This window comes from Macaca mulatta, chromosome 8 (genome assembly GCF_049350105.2).
Source record: "Macaca mulatta isolate MMU2019108-1 chromosome 8, T2T-MMU8v2.0, whole genome shotgun sequence".
Lineage (NCBI taxonomy): Eukaryota > Metazoa > Chordata > Mammalia > Primates > Cercopithecidae > Macaca > Macaca mulatta.
In genome coordinates, this window is record NC_133413.1 from 13,709,484 (window position 1) to 13,731,918 (window position 22,435).

General features: G+C 45.1%; 1 protein-coding gene and 1 pseudogene across 4 annotated transcripts in view; one reads left to right on the plus strand and one right to left on the minus strand.

The window, feature by feature from the left end:
- The window catches only part of LOC144330715 (SH3 domain and tetratricopeptide repeat-containing protein 1-like), a 397,029-nt gene that overhangs the window by 37,370 nt on the left and 337,224 nt on the right, over positions 1 to 22,435 (minus strand). Inside the window, exon 1 of one of the 3 annotated variants that reach the window (XM_077943036.1) lies at positions 8,089 to 8,297. The exons of 1 other annotated variant lie outside the window; for it this stretch is intronic. The gene's annotated coding sequence lies outside the window, so the exon portion shown is untranslated. Of the gene's footprint in view, positions 1 to 8,088; positions 8,298 to 22,435 lie in introns of those variants that run through there. One more of the 3 variants, XM_077943038.1, reaches the window with a different exon arrangement.
- LOC106996462 (uncharacterized) lies at positions 7,431 to 8,889 on the plus strand (annotated as a pseudogene). The gene has a single exon (XR_013397100.1). The product of XR_013397100.1 is annotated as an uncharacterized LOC106996462 (transcript).

Consider the following 22,435-nt stretch of genomic DNA (forward strand, 5'->3'; position numbering starts at 1 on the left):
ACTAGGTATTTTGTGCCTTGCTTTACAGGTGAAATGTCTCCTGCCCCCTGTACAACAGCTTTCTTTGTCCTCTCCACATAAAAGTACAACTGAGTTCCGCAGGGGAAGGCAGTGATCACTGCCCTGTGCCACACCTGACTGATGTCCAAACAAGTGGACACACAGGCTCTTCTCTTATGGCCCAGGTTGCTCCCATCTGCTAAGCATCGAAAACTACACACAGGATTCGCAGAACATGAATGACATGGAGGTGACCGCTTTATCTCTGTGGAAAACTTACTGCACTGTCTTAAAAAAGGGAATTCAGGAAAAGCTGAACGTTTGAAGCTGGCTGGCTGTAATCTTCAGCTGCTGAGAAAGCCTCAGCTGCTCGGTTCCACTGTGGAAATCCAACTCTCCTCCCTCAAAGTCCAACTCAAGTACACCTCCTCTGCGGTGCCTGTCCCTTCCTCCCTTTCACAAGCATGTGTTCCCTCTGCAGTCCCAGAGCATTCTATCGCCATCTCTGGAGCCACACTGTCCCAGCCTACAGCCAGCTCAGTGCACAGCTGCCTCTCCCTGTGTGTACCTGCAGGTCCCACCTGGGCTGGAAGGCTGCCTCCTTCTCCTCCGCACAGAGGCCGCACTCAGGAACTACTGAATGAGGGAGGGAGTGGATGAGCAAGATCAGCCAAGGGCTACAGGGAGTGACCTGCAGCTCCCAGCAGGAACAGCCCCTGCCCTGCCAATCCGGAGGTGCTGGCTCTGTTCTCAGCAGGGCCGCTAAAAGCTCCGTTATAACAGCTCTAGGCCACAACGGTCAACTTGGTGTCAGGCCCTAGAGACACCAAAATTCCTAAAAAATAAAGAGGCCGCGTATGCAGCATGCCAGTTAAAAGCACAGGCTTCGGAGTCAGAGCTTGAATTCCACTTATTATGTGACCTTGAGCAAGTTATTCAATGCATCAGTCTCATTTTGTCACCGGCAAAATGACGACATTATCTGCCACACAGTGTTGCTGAAAAAGTAAGTGAGGTGACAGACGCAAAGTGCTTGGCACTTACTCTTACTGGTTTATTACAAAGAGAACACAGGAACAGCCAAATGCAAGAGATGCACAGGGCACACCACGGGGCAGAGAGGTCGGGGCTCCCATGCCATTGCTGGAAGTGCCACCTCCCCAGCACCAAATGAGTTCACCAACCCAGAAGCTTTCCAAACCCAGTATTTATAGGGTTTTATGGAGTTTTCATAACATAGACATGATTAAGTCATTGGCCACCGTGAGTAGCTCAATTTCCAGCCTGTCTCATCTCCCCTCCCAGAGGTAGGGGTGGGGCTGATATGTCCAACTCTTTAATCATGACTCATCTTTCTGGCAACCAACCCTAATCCTGAATCTTTCCAGGTGCCCGAAGCCATCTGTCATCTCATTATCATACAAAAGACACTCCTATCACCCCAGAGATTCCAAAAGCCTTAGAAGCTCTTGTATCAGGTATTGAAACCTAAGACCAAATATTATAACCAATGATGTTCCTATCACTCAGGAAATTACAAGAGTTTTAGAAGCTCTGGGCCAAAAACCAGGAAGAATACTAAATATACACAATATTGTACTATGTATCCCACTATCACGATACTTTTTTTTTGAGACAGTCTACCTCTGTTGCCCAGGTTGGAGTGCAGTGGTGCGATCTCACCTTATCGTGCGATCTCAGCACACTGCAACCTCCACCTCTCAGGTTCAAGCAATTATTGTGCCTCACCCTCCTGAGTAGCTGGGACTACAGGTGTGGGACACTACAACTGACTAATTTTTGTATTTTTTAGTAGAGACGGGGTTTCTCTGTGTTGGCCAGGCTGGCCTTCAACTCCTGGCCTCAAGTGATCTGCCCGCCTCGGCCTCCCAAAATTCTGGGATAAGTCCAGAGCCACCGTGCCTGGCCTCACTATCACAATAATTATACTGAGAGGATGGGGGAGAAAAACATGGGCAGCAGGAGAAGCGGGGAAGGTAAGCAGCCTGAATCCTTGTCTTCCACAGTAGGACATCTCCCTGTCTTTCACACAATCTAGAACGAGCTAAAACATAAACACAGTAACCTCCAAGGAGCAGGGATCAGAGTAGAGAAGGGTAAGGTAGGGGATTGCTGGGTTTTATTGTAAGCCTTCTTAATTACTGACTCTTAGAGCTATATGCCTGTACAACTTTGCTAAAAATGAGTATTTACCTATAATCCCAGCACTTTGGGAAGCCAAGGTGGGCAGATCACGAGGTCAGGAGATCAAGACCATCCTGGCTAACAGGGTGAAACCCCCATCCTGGCTAACAGGGTGAAACCCCATCTCTACTAAAAATACAAAATATTAGCCGGGCGTGGTGGCGGGTGCCTGTAGTCCCAGCTACTCAGGAGGTTGAGGCAGGAGAATGGTGTGAACCCGGGAGGCGGAGCTTGCAGTGAGCTAAGACCATGCCACTGCACTCCAGCCTGGGTGACAGACCGAGACTCCGTCTCAAAAAAAAAAAAAAAAAAAAAAAAAAAGAGTATTTAGTTTTTAAACAAAATCTGATACTTGACCAACAACAATACTATATAAAGTAATATGGTTTTTTGTTTTTGTTTTTGTTTTTGAGAGAGGGTCTTGCTCTGTTGCCCGGGCTGGAATGCTGTGGTGTAATTCTAACTGACTACAGCCTCAAATTAGTGGGATCAGGTGATCAACACCCCCCCCACCCCAGCAGCTAGAACCACAGCTGTGCACCACCATGCCCAGCAATTTTTTTTTTTTTTTTTTTTTTTTTGGTAGAGGTGGAGGTCTCACTATGTTGGTGGTCTTAAACTCCTGACCTCAGTGGATCCTACTGCCTCAGCATTCCTAAGTGCTGGGATTACAGGTGCGAGCCACCACTCCATAGCCAGGATGGTCTCAATCTAGTGACCTCATGATCTGCCCTCTTCGGCCTCCCAAACTCTGGGATTACAGGCATGAGCCACTGCGCCCAACCCTACATTCTGGTTTATTAAAGGAAATGTATTTCAAGTCAGAGTTTGTCATTTATTGCACAGGAAAATAAAAACTTCGTTAAGAAAATCAAAACACCCACATGATAAAACGAGGTCCTGCTTGGCTTTAAACTACTTGGTGACCACCATCAGTTGTTTTCTTGACCACAAGATGCACCTAATTCCTAACTATGAATAAAGTGCAAACATTGTTTATTGGGCTTTTGGCTTCAGCCTGAGACAATCGGATTCTCTCAAACTCAGGAATGTGAATCGCTGTTGGGTTGATGCAGCTGTTTCCATTCTAGAAATGGACCTGGAATCATGTACTTTTCACCCATGAAGAGTCCTTTGGGTAAAACTTGAAAAGGCAAGGTCCCAAATTCCCCATATGGTGTTTCTTCCAGTAGAGGAATTACTCTAATGACTTCTTAGCAAAACTTATATAATCAGGGCAGGCCATCAAAATACTCCAGAACACAAAGTTTAGCTCCGTTTCTGATGGACCTGTCTCCACTGCTATCACTCTCACCAACAGCCTCACATCAAGTCAGAGGAACGGTTTTTTCATTTAAGAAGGATCTTCATGGCTGGGCGCGGTGGCTCATGTCTGTAATCCCAGCACTTTTGGAGGCCAAGGCAGGCGGATCACAATGTAAGGAGTTTGTGACCAGCCTGGCCAACAGAGTAAAACCTCATCTCTACTAAAAATACAAAAATTAGCCAGGCTTGGTGGCATGTGCCTGTAGTCCCAGCTACTCAGGAGGCTGAGGTGGGAGAACTGCTTGAACCCGGGGGGTGGAAGTTGTGGTGAGCCAAGATTGCACCACTGCACTCCAGCCCAGTCAAGAGAATGAGACTCCGTCTCAAAAAAAAACCAAAACAAACAAACAAAAAAAAGAAGGATCTTCATGTTCCTGCCAATTTGCAAAAAAAAAAAAAAAAAAAAAAAAAAAATTGGTATCTGTTAATGAGAGGCAATGAAAAGCACCTCCCAGGCTGCTGTAGTAAGTGGATCGGTAACTGTGGTGGGAGAGTCCAACCCCCAAGACCTGTGACTATGTTATGCAGCAAAAGGGCTTTGCCACAGGCCTTAGGAAGAGTATCCTGGGCTATCCAGGGAGGTCCAATCTAATCCCATGAGCCTCTAAGAGCCTAGATCTGGCCAGGTGTGGTGGCTCACACCTGTAATCTCCACACTTTGGAAGGCTAAGGCAGGCGGATCACGAGATCAAGAGATGGAGACCATCCTGGCTAAAATGGTGAATCCCATCTCTACTAAAAATACAAAAATTAGTCGGGTGTCATCGCGGGCAACTGTAGTCCCAGCTACTCAGGAGGCCGAAGCAAGAGAATCACCTGAACCTGGGAGGTAGAGATTGCAGTGAGCTGAGAACACGCCACTGCACTCCAGCCTGGGCAACAGTGCGAGACTCCATCTCAAAAAAATATTTTAAAACAGGGCATAGAACTTTCTCCAAGTGGAAGAAGAGAAATGCACACAGGGGAACTGGAGAGCCTGACCAGGTCCCTGGGTTAGCTAGTTCTGAGCTGATGGGACCACGTGCAAAGACCAGATAGAGGGAGCTGAGGGCAGCCCCCAACAGATGGCCAGCAAGGGAACAGACACCTCAGTCCTGCAACCACAAGGAACTATATTTGGCCAAAAGCGCTTGGAAACAATTCTCCAGTGAGGAATGCAGCCCAGCCCACATGCTGATTTTTGCCCAATGACACCCACGTCAGACTTCTGCCCCACAGAACTGTGAGATGATACAATTTCAATTGTTTTAAGCCATGAAATTTGTGGAAATGTGGTAAAGCAGCAACAGAAATGAATACAGTGATTTACGTGGAAACCCCTAGAAGAGTGTCTGGCACGGTGTTGACACCTTACAAGCGTTTCCTGATTTCCTTACATTGCAAAGCAGGGCTGGCCACACTCCATCCAAAACAATAGATGATAGACTTGTTCTGACAAAACAGATTCAGTGAATTGTAAATGGCCCAGAACACCTACAAATTTTAGGTTTCAGGTAAGTGATTGCCTTTCTTTTCACTTAGAAGCCTCCCAATGCTCATCTTACTGATAAACTCTAAGTACCAGGCAGGAGACTAAACACCAGACAAACCCAGCCCCAGATGCCCCGAGGGAGCCCGACCCAGCACTCACTCCGCTGCACTGAAATGATGTCCAAGTCAGTTTATCCCACTAGACCAAGAACTCCAGCTCTCCATGTGTGACTCACCAGTGCTGCCTCTGCATCTCTGCTTCTAGGATGGTGCTTCTGCACTTCACAGGAAATCTGTATCAATGTTTGTCAACACTATGTATGACAGTGTCACTTAATATCTGCACAGAAAACATCAATTCTTTGAGGACCAGGGCTGAGTTTATTAGCCTTTGTAATCCCACTGCCACTGTCTGAGACATCAGAGGCACTCGGTAGAAGTTGGTGAAGGGAAAGAAAAGGCAGAGGAGAGAGAGGAAAGCAGGACCAACACCGCAGACACAGATTCTGAGGTGGCTGGAGGAGAGGCAGGACAGAGAAACTTCCTGGATGCTGGAATGGGGTTCACTGTGATACCTGCTGCTGGATTTCAAATGTCAAAGGTGACGCTTTGCTGATCTTGACCTCTGACTGCCCTTTAGCTTTCCCAACCTCAACACAGGGCACTTAGAAACTGAGATGTCAAGAAATGATGCTTCATTGAACCATGGGAATGTTATTTACATGGATGTTCATTACTGCATTTTTTATATGGGAATGTAAATAATTGAAGAGATTGTTAAAGACTAAATCATGCACATTCAATAACTTTGTAAAATATTAATGATAACTGAAACACAAATTTTGATGTTCCCCCAAAATGCTAACATATAAAACAATACTGGCCAATTAAAGATAGAAAACAATCCTAATGAAGCTCCCCAACAGACACATTAAAACTTCTCAATACATTAAACATTTGGGATTTCAAAGGAAAACCCAGATTCATTCCATTCTTAATATGGCGTTTAAAAAAAAAAAATCTTAGGTAATACAATATTTCATTTAAAATTTACAAAATTCCATTCCATTCATAATTTCGTTTGATCCTCAAAACAATCTCCTGAGTTAGGCAGAACAGGTATTACTAACAACTAACTCCATTTTATAGGTAAGGGAACTGAAGTTCAGAAAGTACTTGGACTTAACAAAAGCTTTAATAGGGCCACATATCGAAACCAAATCCTCTGCTCAAAAGAACTAGAATAAGTTATCTTTTACATATTATTCATACTGATATCCTGTCAATATCCAAAAATGTTTTGAGGTAGCCTGCAATAATAGACACCTATCCAATAAAAACATTAAAATGAAAAACAGGGGGAAAAAAACAGCCGGTGATATGGGAGACAGACGAAGGTAGATAGCAAAGGCTCAGACTTATAATCTAAGAAAACTTCATCTCTGACCTTCCAGTTCCAGGGAGATAACGCTTCAGGAGAACAAGCAAAACTTCAGAGAGAAGAGAGCCACCGAAACAGAGTTCATAGCAATGGGTCGGCAGGAGCTGATGACTGCAGGTGCGCAGTAGCCTTGGGGTCTGGGACAGCGGAGGGCAGAGAAGGCAAAAGGGCCTGCATGACACGCTACAGGGCTAGGAGCCACAGCTGTCGTGATTAGTTCAGTTTTGTCTCCTATGCCTGTTACTTATACACCATCTCTTGTTCAGAAAGAACTTCAGGTTGAGTATTTGGACTCCTTGAGCCTTCTGCTGTTTGTCTCCGGGACGTTTAACACTCTTAAAAGGGGAAAACTGTCCAGTTCGATTTCGCTTCCTGGGACATTACAGGTTTTTCAAAAGTTTGATGAAAGCATTCACTAAGGAGTGATTCCACTTTCTTCGGTGGCTGAGAAATACAGCGTCTGAGGGGCAGCATCAGGTCTTCCCATCAAGCTGAGGTCGGAGTCTCCCGAACCACGGACCTCACCCTCGCTCTCCCCTCATAAGTCTGACCTCTAACTGTAACTGCCTTGGCCTCATTCCGTGGGTGTGGATGCTCCTGCTTGAAACGCATTTTCCAGCCCGCCAAATTCTTGGGATAGTTTCTTCCACTCTCCAAGCGCTAAGAGCTACAAAGTTCAATCTGGCTTTCCAGATTTTTTTTTCTTCCCATTACTAACGGAAGAAATCAAGAAGTGCCGGGCAGAAGGGCCCTGCTCCCTCCAATCAGAGCCCAGCCCGGGGCCAGAGCAGGAAGTGCGGCGGTGGGACCCGCGGTGGGACGCGCGGTGACGGCCCCTCGCCCCCGGGGACCCGCCAGCCAGGGCAGAGGTCGGTGCGGCCACTGCGCGACAGCTCCGGGCCCGCGCCTCTCGCTTCCTCCCGCCAGGCAAGTGAGAGGATAAACCATGGGGCGGGGGCAGTGCGCCCCCACCGACCGCGCCCCCGGCGCACGAACCCCCACTACACGCGCGTCCCAGGCGGAGTCGACCCAGACGAGCCACGGGGCGGCGCACAGCACCACTATCAGGGCGGCCATGACCCACGCGCGCGGGTCCACGCAGCCACCTATATAGGTGACAAAACAGGAAGCCGTCATGCGGGGCCGGGAAAGAGCCCCCACCCAGAGTCACGGACTCCCTCGTCCGAGGGTCCGCGCAGTCCCCTCGGTGAGTCTAGCGAAGCATCCTCGCTGCTAGGGAGGGCGGGGAGGGCGGCGGAGTCTCCCACTCGCGGTGACCCGGACCCCGCCTCACGAGTGGGCCCACGCAGGGCCCCCTCTGCCGCACGCGGGGACCAGCCACGCTGCGGGGGACCGGGCAGAAGCCAGCGCCCGGGTCCATGCAGTCCCCTCCGCGGCAGACGCGGGGAGCCGGGGAGCAGTAGGGACCGGCCCCACCCGCAGGGCGACCGGGACTCCCCCGCGGGCCCACGCGGTACCGCAGCAGGCGCGAAGCCCCCAGTGCCGCCCAAGGCCGAGACAAAGCCCTGGCGCAAGGACCCCGGATCCCGACCTCGGACCCTGCGGAGCCCAGCTCGGAGCCGCCACGCCCGGGGCAGAGACTCCCGCCCGGTCCGGAGACCCCGTCGCCCGTCGTGCCGTCTCACCTCAGGCTGCCGCCTCGCAGCGCTCGCTCCTCGCCGCGGCGCCTGGGCCGACTGAAGCGCAGCTGAGCAGCCGACAGAGCCACTGCAGCCTCAACAACGGAGCCCCGGGGCGGGGCCGCCGCCGCCGCTTCAGCCCGTGTTCCCCGCTCAGGATCCGGCTCGGATCAAGGAGCTGCAGCTGGCGCAAGGCTGCGGCCGGGAAACACACCCTGCAGGTGCACACGGCCCCGCCCGCCGCCCGCCGCCCGCCGCCCCGCCCCCAGCGGAGCCGGACGCCCAGGACCCGCCCCCCGGCCAATGGGGAGCCAGCTGCGCGGAGAGGGCGGGGCCTGGAGGAACAAAGGGAGGTTGGGCGGGGCGGCGCTGGGACTGGGCGTGCGGGGTCCCGCGGGAGGACCGGACCCAAGAGCTGGCCGGATCCTGGCCTCCTAGAAGACCCAGCTCAACGTCCACCTGGAGTCTGCTCTACAGGACGCGCTCATCTCAAGCCCAGAACTCAGGCTTTTAGGGCAGAGAGCGAGAGACAGGCTTGCTTTACAAAAAGGGAAACTGAGGTCCAAGGAATAGGATTGCCTGCTGACTGAACTCACGTAGTCCCATTCACTCGTTCACCTTGTCATTCAGCAAACATTTGGAAGCACGGATGGTGGGCGTTAGGAGTGAAGTAGAGCCGGGCGTGGTGGCTCGCGCCTGTAATCCCAGCAGTTTGTGGGGCCGAGGCAGGTGGATTACTTGAGGCCAGGAGTTCGAAACCAGCCTGGCCAACAAGATGAAACCCCATCTCTGCTAAAAATACAAAAATTAGCTAGACTAATTTTTGTATTTTAGCAGAGATGGTGGTGCAATCCTGTAATCCCAGCTACTCGGAAGGCTGAGGCAGGAGAATTGCTTGAATCCAGGAGGCAGAGGTTGCAGTGAGCTGAGATTACACCATTGCACTCCAGCCTGAGTGACAAGAACAAAACTCTGTCTCAAAAAAAAAAAAAAAAAAAAAAATTGTCTCTTGCCACTAGCATGAAGGTCCCATGAGAAGAAAAATGGAAACTCTTGCTCATAACAGTGCCCCAAATGCCCAGCACATTGTAGCTGTAGGGCAGTTGGTCGATGGTGGACGCTGCTGGTTGAAGGGCCCAGCTGGCCCTCCCAACTGCCTTCTCCCTGGTCACGTTCCATTATAGAGAACAGAATAGTTTCTTGCCCTTCCAGAGTCCCTCTTAGTGGGGATTGGCCAAGTGACATTGTCCTGCCCCGGGAGACATAAGTGGAAGTTGGCTGAAAGGTTTCTAGCCTTGGTTTGCTGGGATGATTTGAACCAGGACATGACAGCTGACCGTCCATTGTTCAGGAATTCTGCAAGTTAGTTGTTCAATACATTCAGTACTTCAAATTTTAAATAATATATACTCGCAAATTAAAAAATGCGTTAGACCAGATGCAGTGGCCCACGTCTAACACATTGGAAACCTGAGGCAGGAAGATCACTTGAGCCCAGGAGTTCAAGACCAGCTTAAGCAAAAAAGGAAGACCCTGTCTCTACAAAAAATTTTAAAATTAGCTACGCATGGTGGTGTGTGCATGCAATCCTAGCCACTCAGGAGGCTGAGATGGGAGGATCGCTTGAGCCATCTGTTCAAGGCTCCAGTGAGCTATGATAGTGCCACTGCACTCCAGCCTGGGTGACAGAGCCAGACCCTGTCTCAGAAATAAATATATTTCATATATTAATAAATTTATAATAAATGTATATATACACATTTATGTATTATAATTATATATTTAGACATAAAGATGTATTTCTTGTTTTATTTATTTACTTATTTATTTTGAGATGGAGTTTAACCCTTGTTGCCCAGGCTGGAGTGCAATGACACAATCTGGGCTCACTGCAACCTCCACCTCCCAGGTTCAAGTGATTTTCCTGCCTCAGTCTCCTGAGTAGCTGGGATTACAGGCACGCACTACCACGCCTGGCTAATTTTTGTATCTTTAGTAGAGATGGGGTTTCTCCATGTTGGTCAGGCTAGTCTCGAACTCCTGACCTCAGGTGATCTGCCCACCTCAGCCTCCCAAATTGCTGGGATTACAGGTGTAAGCCACTGTGCGCAGCCTATATGATATATTTACATATTATAATTATGTATATTAATTTTATATAATTATATATAAATATAAAATATAAAAACTTTCCTTGCCTTCTCTTGTTTCTACCTACAGTCAGTATATACCCATGACTTCAAATACTATCTACATGTAATAATTTTAAATGTATATTTTATATATATATATATATATTTTTTTTTTTTGAGACGGAGTCTCGCCCTGTCACCAGGCTGAAGTGCAATGACGCAGTCTTAGCTCATTGCAACCTCTGACTCCCAGCTTTAAGCGATTATCCTGCCTCAGCCTCCCAAGTAGCTGGGCTTATAAGCGCCCACCACCATGTCCAGCTAATTTTTGTATTTTTAGTAGAGACAGGGTTTTGCCATTGTGGCTAGGTTGGTTTCAAACTCTTGACCTTAATTGATCACCCGCCTCAGCCTCCTAAAGCGCTGGGAATACAGGCGTGAGCCACCTTGGCCAAAATATTTTTTTGTTTCCAAACATTTTACATGAGAGGAAAGTGGAGAATAAATCACCTGACACTCTACTCTAAAAAAAAAATCTTTGTGCCTCTCTTCTTTTCATCCTTCCTAAGTGTACATATGACCAAAATGTCTTTAGGTTGAGGTCCCCCCGTGAAAACGTTACAGGGTGTTGTGTCCTCAGCCACCCTCCTGTCTTTTCCTAGTCCTGGCATTTTAGAACTGTCTGGGGATGACCCAGGATACCCACAGTGGCCATGTCTATTGGAGGTTCTAGTGAGTATCAGCCCCGGGGTCATCTCATCCCCAAGGACAGAGTCTCTCAGGGGAGCAGCTGGATGCTCTTGGCCTTAGAGTAATCTCCTGGTATAGTTTCATCTAAAATGGTGACCCCTTACGGTTATTAAAATTTTAGGACATTAAAATGAATGGACCATACAACGTAACGTCGTTAAAGCTAGGTCATTAAAGCTGTTCCTCTAGCTGGAGGTTTTATTCCTCGGAGACACATTGACGGTCTGCCAATGGGATGCTGATATTGAGAGGAAAAGGCAGAAGTGATTTCTGCTCTCTAGATTGTCTCAGACTTGTGAAGAGAGAAAAACTGTCCCAAAGGATGAGGAAAACCCACCCCAGAGAGGATGTGCAAGAACCTAAATATGAAAATGCTCTGAAGGCACACAGGAGGACAAAGAGCAGTGCCAGTGCCTCCTAGGTGGTCACTGAGTGCTTTACTGAACAGGATGGGTGTCCCGAGGGATAGAATGGCCTGCCGTGACACTTAGAAAGGTCTGTGTTGGAGTCAGCACTGCCTCTCGCTGAGTTTGTTACCTTGAAAAGGCTTGTCCTCTTATTTGAGTTTCAGTTTTTCATTGACTGTAAGATACACTTTGTCAGTACAGCTTGAAAGATAAATATACTATTTCCAAAGAGGCAAGATAAAATGATGCATTTTATTTGCTAAAAATTCGTATTTATTTCTTCCCCAGAGTGAGTGTAGTAAGTTTTAAAGGTCTGTTCTTTTTAAGGGTAATTTCAAATGGAATTGTAGGACTTAGCTTTGTCAATGCTACTGGTGAAATAAAAGTGTGATAGATAAATTGATGATTTACAAAGATTCACCAAAATGTCAGTTCCCCTCTTGTAGCATGGTGAAGAATTTATGACAGTGGACATATCTGTATCCTCTTATCTGGATATCTGAGGGGGTTTTTCGTGTTGTTTTTTGTTTTTTTTTTGGAGACACTGTCTTGCTCTGTAACCCAACTGGAGTGCACTGGCGCCATCTCTGCTTACTGCAACCTCTGCTTCCCGGATTGAAGTGATTCTCCTGTGTCAGCCTCCCGAGTAACTGTGATTATAGGCACCCACCACCACACCCAGCTAATTTTTGTATTTTCAGTAAACACGGGGTTTTAGGCCTGGCACGGTGGCTCATGCCTGTAATCCCAGCACTTTGGGAGGCCAAGGTGGGCGGATCACGAGGTCAGGAGTTCCAGAGCAGCCTGGTCAACGTGGTGAAAAACTGTCTCTACCACAAATACAAAAAAATTAGCTGAGCCTGGTGGCAGGCACCTGTAATCCCAGCTACTCGGGAGGCTGAGGCAAGAGAATTGCTTGAACTCGGGAGGTGGAGGTTGCAGAGAGCCAAGATCTTGCTGAGCCTGGTGGCAGGCACCTGTAATCCCAGCTACTCGGGAGGCTGAGGCAAGAGAGTTGCTTGAACTCGGGAGGTGGAGGTTGCAGAGAGCCAAGATCTTGCCACTGCACCCCAGCCCAAGCGACAATGCAAGACTCCGTCTCAAAAAACAAACAAACAAACAGCAAAAAGACGGGGTTTTGATATGTTGGTCAGGCTGGTCTCAACCTCCTGACCTCAGGTGATCACCCGTCTCATACTCCCAAGGTGCTGGGATTACAGGCGTGAGCCACCATGCCCAGCCCACTCTATTTTCTTTTTATTCCCTAAATTTTAATATGTTTGAGTTTGTCTGTTCCTTTATCACTGTTTTCTTACATAAAAGAAATTCTGCCTAATCCTTCATAAAAAAAAAACTTCCTGTGACTTCTGAAAGTGTTCTGGTTTTATCTTTCATATTTGAATATATAATAAGTTGATTATGGATCATGGAATGAAGAAGAATGCAATGCATTTTCCCAAGTAGATGCCAGCCTGGTTTGCCTCATATTTTAAAGTGCATGTGATTTCTTTTTCTATTCTACAGTGCCTACTCTATCATTCATCAACTTTCCATATAAATGCTGGGTCATTAAGACTTTTCTTCCCCTTGGTCTGCTTGCTCGTCTCTCTGCTAATACTGTGCTGTCCTGAGTATTGTCGTTTGAAAATCTTAGAAGTATGTTAGACAAGTCATCACTCTTTTTTTAGATGACTAAAAAGCATTAGACATTTGTCATTTTTACTACGCATGAAAAAGTAGTTTTTCCTTCCTAAAAAAAACCTGATTTGGGAATTTATGTGATTTCATAGGAATAGCTTCTGGAAGTGGTGACATTAATGTCATTTTAAAAAACATGTGTCGTATTTCCTCTTATTCCTTTCTGCCTTGACATTGTGCAATAGAAATTTTAAAAATTGTTGTATTAGTATTGTTAAATATCAATTATTGGTTTTATTTACTACTCAATTAAATTTAGTAAGCCTACTTTCTCTTGGTATAATCACATTGAATGGGCTCAACTCCCCAGTTAACAAGTGACAGCACATGTAAAATATTGTCTACCAGGGAAACTCATTGAACACTTAGTGTTCAGACTGTGTTTTGGTGTCTGGTTCCCTAAGCACCACTGCAGTGAAAATAATAGACCTTCGGCAGAAAAACTTTTGGCAAATATATTGCATAAGCCATTTAGATGCAGTGAGTCATTCTTATTACTTGGGTTGGTGGAATCCCTTTCAAAATGTAAGTTACTATTACAAACAAAGGTGGAATTTGTGAGCAGGCATTTTTAAGAATAAGTAGTCTCAGGACTGATAATATTAACTCCCTTATGCACATCAGGTAGGACTTTATTATGACAGATACTAAAAATGCACAAAGTGAAGTTAAAAGGTAACTCCTAGCAGCACATCTTACTCCCTGGATTCTCTAATGAGATGGGTGTTTCTACTTTGCTGTTGCCTTTCTGAATAGTTCAATTCCAGCATTAGTACTGCTGTGTGGGAGGGAGTATGTGTGAACAGAGTAAGAGTTGTGACAATCAAGTCATAGAAAAAATGCTTGGAAATTTTAGAATCATGTAAACAGCTTATGGATTGAGTATAGATTCCCAGTGTAGTCAGTCTCACCCATCCTTCTATCCACATGTGTGGAATGTTCTAGGACTCCATGGCTTTTGAGGATGTGGCTGTGAACTTTACCCAGGAGGAATGGGTTTTGCTAGATTCTTCTCAGAAGAATCTCTACAGAGAAGTGATGCAGGAAACCTGCAGGAACCTGGCTTCTGTAGGTGAGAATGACAACACATTTCACCTAATTACAGAAGTATTTCCCTATCATCAGTGCTATTTGTGATTTGGAATGTGGCAAGGGAATGATTTGGTGACTAAATCAGGCATGGGCACTGTCCACAAAGAACATTAAATCTAGTAATGTTTCTGTAGTTTGTAATAATTCATGATAATTTTGTGGGTCTGCATTTTAGGAAACAAATGGAAAGACCAGAATATTGAAGATCACTTTGAAAAACCTGGGAAAGATATAAGATAATTTGTACTGAGAAGAGGAAATAAAGTCCTCTGAAGGAATCTTATCAACTCATGAACTTAAAAACAAGCAATCAAAACAAATAAGAGTCAGTTGAAATTTATTTTTTTTTAGAAAAAAAATTTATTTTTTTTTAGAAAGTGGGAATGTTTCATTTCTCTCATACCCACTCAAGGACATATGAAAATGCACACTGTAGCTCCCTGGACCTTGTTAATACAAGAACGTACACAGGATTAACACTCTAATAGTTTAGAAACTGCAAGAATATTTTCAGTTTTCTCATTTACTTGAAAAGTCATGTGAAAACTCCCACAGGAAAGAAGTTCTATAAGTGAAGCTTTTCTAATTTGGAAAGCCTGATGCAAATTAATTACGGTGCAGTGCTTGAAAAAATGTATGAAATGTTACACAAGTTACAAGTATATTGTTTTTATCAGTGGCTCATTCTTAAGGAGTCATGAGTATAAAATTCACCGTGTTTTGCAGGGAAACCTTGAGGTGAGAGTTCTGTAATTGCTCTTTAGGCAGTAGTACTTGAGTTTCATAAATAATGATATTAAGTTTATTGGTAGGATTTTTGTCTATTCATTTGATAATGTGCTGGATTCATGGTTGAATTTTAATGTTTTTCTAATGTGTAGGTAAGTTTAATTTTTTTTATTTCATTATTACCTTTTTTTGAGATGGAGTCTCACTGTGTTGCCGAGGTGGAGTGTAGTGGTGCAATCTCGGCTCTCTGCAACCTCGGCCTCCTGGGTTTAAGTGATTCTCCTGCCTCAGCCTCTGTAGTAGCTGGGACTACAGGTGCCTGCACTACATCCAGCTAATTCTTTGTATTTTTAGTAGAGACAGGGTTTCACCATGTTGGCTAGGCTGGTCTTGAACTCGTGGCCTCATGATTTGCCCACCTCAGCCTCCCAATGTGCTGGGATTACAGACATGAGCCACTGCACCCGGTCAGGTAAGTTTCGCTTTTATGTATTGTCCTGTGATTAACGGACCAGTGAATAATGACTGTGAATTGTTGGGATTGTCTTACTAGCCTCATTTGGCAAATTTTGATTATCCCTTGTTCATTATACACATTCCACCTTTCTTTATTAAAGGAAAAACTACTCTTGATGTAAAGATGTTTATTTTTTGCTAATAATGAGTTGGTATTAATTCCTAAGTACATAGATTTTACTATAGAGTATCATCTCGTGAGTTCTTTGCATTTGTTGCCCTTTATTCTTTATTATTTCTGTCTATTATTTGGGTCATTCACTTTGAATGAAGGAGAGAGGACTGTGATAGGACAATATGTTGTAACAAATCTGAGGGAGGAAGCATTCAATCTCTCAGTCACATATGATAGCGTTGGGCTTTTCATCAATGCCTTTCTTATTGTAGTAGATAGTATTGCACCATTATGATATGATAGTTTATATACTGTATTTTAGAGTATTACAGTCTTACCAGCCAGTGTCACATGATTCAGTTCCCTACCAGCCAATAGACAAACCAATCACATACTCCTGTAGGAACAAAGGAACATCCTCGGCCGCGTGGGTGGATCACGCCTGTAATCCCAACACTTAGGGAGGCCGAGGCCGCTGAATCATGAGGTCGGGAGATCGAGACCATCCTGGCTAACACGGTGAAACCCCGTCTCTACTAAAAATACAAAAATTTAGCCGTGTGTGGTGGTGGATGCCTGTAGTCCCAGCTTCTAGAGAGGCTGAGGCAGGAGAATGGTGTGAACCCGGAAGACGGAGATTGCAGTGAGCCAAGATCACACCACTGCACTCCAGCAAGGGTGACAGAGAGAGATTCTGTCCCCCCCCCCCAAAAAAAAAAAAAAAAGAAAAAAAAGAACATCCTCACTTTTTAATGATATACCACTGCTATACTACTCTCTACTCCCAAGTTAATCCCTGTTTGGGCCTGTGGGAGCTTACACCATCCTCCTATATGTAATTAATAACTGATGTCTGGCTTATCTGTTTAGTAATAGATGTTATGTGTTTAACGGTGCCAGTAAACGTAGGGTGCTCATTCCTTCCTCACCAGTGGGGTACGTGAGACGCTGTTGAAACAATTGGCAACACAAATGGAATGGACCAGCCCTCATGAAGGACACCTGCTCAACTTGACCTACCTGCTGTCGGCTGATGGTTCCGTAACACATCAGCAGTCACCTGGGTCAGAACCGTGAGCTGATGATGGGTCTTCCTTTTGGTCTGCACAGCGTTTTGTGGTCTTCAGGTGTTGTCATCTTCTCCCACACTAAACTGCTCTCATCTCCTAGAGTTGAATGTTTACTTGCACTCAGCATGACATTTGGCCTGTGCTTAGCAGGCAGTTTTGAGGCCCTGGCTTATTAATGCACAAAAGCGCAGCACATAAGCCGACACTTAAGTCCTAATTAGCAAGGATCAGGCTGTATCTCTGTAGTCCCTGCATCTACTCTGGTCACCATCTCTGTATGCTTAGGGCAGCCATGTGAACATTATTAATTATTGTATACTCCAAGACAATAGTTATTATGTAGGCAGAAGTAGTGGCCTTGTTTGTTTCTTGTGCTGCTGCTCCCCTTGCCGCTGTCCCCTACACCCTCCTGATGAGGTGTACATCTATGGTGCCTCATGGTTCAGTCACGGATGAGTAAAGAAAATGGGAAGAAAGAGTTTGATATTAGCCCCTATGAAAGCATATGAAGAAGAGTCTCAGCTGCTTTCATTGAAAAATTCCTAGCGAGTGTGTGGGTTTTTCTTATCACTGCTGCTTATCAGCATGCCAAAAGTCGAATCTTCGGACTGCAAGTCTTGCCGGCCTTAGACATAATGGCCTTACTGCATGTGGAGCTAACCCCAGGAAGATGGAATGACAGTCTCTGGAGGATTAGGTGGTCTCCTCCAATGTGGCTTGATGGGCTCCTGAACTCTTTCCTGTAACCATGCAGAGAGTCTACACTGCCAGCAATCATGTGCCTCAACTCTGTAGATGTAGAAACTCAAAATATTCAAAATATTCTGAAACAGTTTCCATTGAAAGGAAAGAGAAAGGCAGTTAGGTGCCATGCTCCGGTCAAGAGAACTAGTGGATGGCTCACAAGAACACTCTGTCGCTACTGTCTGTGCCTCTGTCACAACAAATATCCTGATCCTTCAGTTTTAAGGGTGCAGGGCCATTTTCCTCCCTTTCTTACTGGTAGTTCTCAAGATAACTGTATGATGTGCTGGGAAGGCAATATCCTGAGAATCAGGTGACATTGGTCAGAACAGCCCAGGCTCTGTTAGAGTCCCTGCTCAAAACAGAATGGCCTTTAACGCTTGTGTCCAGCAAACCACATCATTGGAGAAAACCCAAGGTGGGCTGCTTTCTGGGGTCCCTCAGTTGTAGTGCAAGTGAAGTGTTTACATCAAAACTCCATCCATCTGCTCTGGGTAGCCTTCCTGGTCTTGTGGTAGCGGTTCATATTGAATCCTAGACTTCTGTTGTCTTTTGTTTGCTATTTGTAAGTAATAAATTCACTTCATGGAATTTATGTATGAATATGTTTGGTCTCATTGTACTCAGAAAAGTTGGTAGCCATTGCACAGTGAACCCGCTTCATAATTGGTGAAAACACCTATGCCCGCCTTGTGCCACAGCAAGGAGGTTCATTCAGCCAAACATAAACTTCATGTGTGTAAAACCCTGTAGCACAATTATTACCATGTGGAAGGCCTTTAACAATGGTGATGCTGATTTGAAGAACTCTGAAGGACGAAATTTACACAAATGGGTTGGGTACACGGGAGTCCCTCCTAACGTAAAGCAACCCTTACTCCCCTCTGCCTAAAAAGAGTGAAGAGGCCAGGCACGGTGGCTCAGGCCTTTAATCCAAGCACTCTGGGAGGCCGAGGTAGGCAGATCACAAGATCAGGGGTTCAAGACCAGCCTGACCAACATGGGGAAGCCACATCTCTACTAAAACTACAAAAATTAGCTGGGCATGGTGGTGGGCACCTGTAATCCCAGCCACTTGGGAGGCTGATGCAGGAGAATTGCTTGAACCTGGGAGGCGGAGGTTGAAGTGAGTCAAGACCATGCCACTGCACTCCAGCCTGGGTGACAGGGCAAGACTCTGTCTCAGGGGGAAAAAAAAAAAGTGTATAAGAACTGAAACAGGTTTAAAATTTCACCTAATTGGAAATGCAAAATTTACAAAAATAATATTAAAATAAAATGCTAAATGAGTGCTCATTGAATTTTATGCCTCCACAAAGTGGATTGTGAATTAACTTCCACATCTGTTGAAAGCCACCAAAGTTCGGCAGCCTCCGTGTCTGAAATTCACATGTGGCTCAAATAAGAATTATACCTGGGGATACCCCAAAGTTTAAATATGGTATCCCCTGTGATATTATGAGGAATTGCTGTACATAAAACAGGTTGTCTTCCTTTAATTCTGAAAATAATATTATCTTGCCTAAATTCTCCAAAACGCATCACTCTGCAGTATCCGATAGAGGACATAGGTTTCTTGACCAATGAGCACTGAAAGTAAGTGTGTGCGACTCACCTATGTTCTTATCAAAATGGAAATCCCCGAATCCCACCAGTTAGAATAACATGACAGAATGTCAGATTTTTGGAATATATAGGTTTTCTGTGAGGTTATTAAGTATTGATTCCATTTTTAAAATAGATATCAATATATTTAGATTACCTATTTCTCCTATGTTTTAGTATTAATAGATTGTGTCTTTTAATTCATCCAGTTGGTCTAAGTTACCAAGTTTGTGCATTATAGAGATTGTAATATTGTTTATTATTTTATCATCCATGGGCTCTCTAATATAAAGGCCTCTTTTAATTCTTCTATTATTAGGTTGGTGCCAAAGTAATTGTGGTTTTGGACCATGAATTTTAAATTTTTATAACTAGGCTTCAACACATCTTTATTAATCAAAATAGAACCCATTACAATGGACTGGGCACAGTCGCTCACGCCTGTAATCCCAGCACTTTAGGAGGCTGAGGCGGGTGAATCAGGAGGTCAGGAGTTTGAGACCAGCCTGACCAACATGGTGAAATCCCGTCTTTACTAAAAATACAAAAAGTAGCCGGGTGTGGTGGCATGTGCCTGTAATCCCAGCTACTCAAGAGGTTGAGGCAGGAGAATCTCTTGAACCCAGGAGGCAGAGGTTACAGTGAGCTGAGACTGCACCTTTGCACTCTGGCCTGTGTGATAGAGTGAGACTCGGTCTTTAAAAGAAAAGAAACCATTACATTGAGCACATTTTTGCCAATGAGAAATAAACTTGTTTATTCCATGCTTTCAGGGTTCGATGAACTCTTGGAAAGCATTTTCTGCATCCTGCTGGTTGTGTAAGTGTTTTCCCTGCAAAAAGTTGTCAAGATGCTTAAAGAAGTGGTAGTTGGTTGGCGAGAGGTCAGGTGAATACGGCAGATGAGACAAAACTTCATAGCCCAGTTTCTTCAACTTTTGAAGCCCTGGTTATATGGCATGTGGTCACACGTTGTGGAGAACTGGGCCCTTCATGTTGACCAGTGCCAGCTCCAGGTGCTACAGTTTTCCATGCATCTCATCGATTAACTCGGCATACTTCTCAGATGTAATGATTTCACCAGGATTCAAAAACTGTAGTGGATGAAAAGACCGGCAGCTGACCACCAAACAGTGACCATGACCTTTTTTTGGCACAAGTTTGACTTTGGGAAGTGGTTTAGAGCTTCTTCTCAGTCCAGCCACTGAGCTGGCTGTTGTATGAAATCCACTTTTCGTGGCATGTCACAATCTGATCAAGAAATGGTTCATTGTTGTTTCATAGAATAAGAGAAGATGACACTTCAAAAGGATGCTTTTTAAACTATTTGGCCAGCTCATGAGGCACCCACTTATCAAGATTTTTCAGCTTTCCAATTGGCTTCAAATGCTGGATGACCATAGAATGGTCGACATTGAGTTCTTTGCCAACTTCTCGTGTATCTGTAAGAGGATCGAATTCAGTGGTTTCTCTCAATTGGTCGTTATCAACTTCTGGCCCAGAGCCTGGGGCTGAGGCTGCCATGACCACCCTGTTCTCTTCCTTCCGGGGTCCCCAGGAAGCTCCCAGGACTGAACGATCACCACAAAATACAGTGGCCAGGATGGGAGGGCTGGAGGTCAACTACCCCCCCGCCCCTGCCACCACAACCAAGAGGCCCCCATGGAGGTTGGCCCCGAGATGTGGGTCCCTGTGGGATGCAGGTCCCTGTGGGATGCTTCAGGGGATGAGCACGGGTCCTCCTGGCTGACAGGAGCCTGGTGGGCACTGGGTGTGTGGGGTCTATATAGATGGGTTGGACAGAACTGGGCCTGACCAGGGAGCCAGAGACTGATGTGTCTTCCCGATTTCCTATGAGATCCCCTATCTGGTCATAGATGATGGTGATTTCTCTTTGAGTACTGAATCCCTGTAAGGTGTTAGGCACTCCATTCTTACCAAGTTTATTTTGTTACCTGGTAGGACCTGGCTCATAAAGAAGAAAACGGTGAAGAGGAGGACAGGAATCCTCATGGCTGAAGAAAGAAGAAAGTTTGGCTTCATTTCCAGGAGGCAGAGAAAACTTCCGTCTGTGGCTCTCTAGCACCAGTGGAATGTCTCTGTTTGGATAATGAAAGCCTTTCTGTACCTCATTAGGAATATTCATAGATAGAGGTGTTCTATGCATGCAAAATTGCTTTTATGGGAGGACTGATGTGGGTGCACAGTTTTGGCCAGAAAACCTTGTTCAATGGGAACATAAGCTACAAACATTTTGGCAAAAGATGAAAGTTTATGAACAAACAACCATTTATATTGTTACAATAAATTAGACTATGTTGAGAAACCAGTTGCTTTCGTTAATGATCAGACATTTTGTTAGTGAACACTTCCCAGACTTTACTAGCCCTGCTAAGAATTAATCACCCCACTTGCTCCTGGTCTGAAGCCCCAAAGTGCTTTGTTGATGTTACAGTGCTTACTGCCTTGTATGTTAGATTAGTGAATGTACATTTGCCTCTTCCACCACTGTATGAGCTTCTTGCTTGCTAGGACAAGGCTATATTCTTCAGAGCAGAGGAGGGAGTTGAATCATGCGGCCATTTATTCTCAAATCCTCTTCACCAAGTGGAACAAAACAGAACAACGAAAGACCACTGCACATGGAAGCAGGAGGTCTGGATTTGGGTTCTAGTTCTCTAGATCTATTACTAACTGGAGGTATGGATAGAGTCAGGAAAATTTTCTTCCTTAGATGCTTCCTTGATAGCACCTATAAAGGTTGAGATCTGTTGGATCTAGATCAGGGGATTCTCAATCACTACTATGCATAAAATCAACTGGGAGAGTTGCTTTGCAATACAGATGCTTAGTTCCATCTCATGATATTTTTACTGTTTTTTAAAATTGATCTAGTATTTTTCATTAAATAATGTCAACTTTCTTAGTCTACATCTAATAAAACTCCCACCGGCATACAAATACATTGAATGATATTAGCAGCAGAATCTTTAAAGAAAGTAACCATATACAACTATTAAACCATTTTTTTCATTACTTATTATTTCATGCTGTTTGTCACTATTGTCATCATAATCAGCATCACCCTACATTGCTGAACACCCATTATGAACCATAAGGCATAAACATTTTTCCTACTCGTAAGGAGCATACATTCTCTATACGCATATGAAATTAATGTCTGAACAAAGTGGCTTAAACAAGGCAGAAGTTTATTTCTTTCTCACTTAAATCTATAGTTACACGTATCATGGCTGGTACAGATGTTTGCCAAATTCATTAGGGATGCAGGCCCCTTCCAGCTGTCTGCTCTGCTGCATTTTAGAAGAGGCTCCAGTTTGGCTGCTAAATGCCCACCTATCATTTTTTAATTCCAGGCAGCAGGAAAGAAAATAACAAAGAGAGAAAAACAAGGGAACGTCTACCCCTCCTTTTAAATTTTTTAACCAACCCCCTCTTTTTTTTTTTAACCCAATTTGTTGAGCTATGATTACAT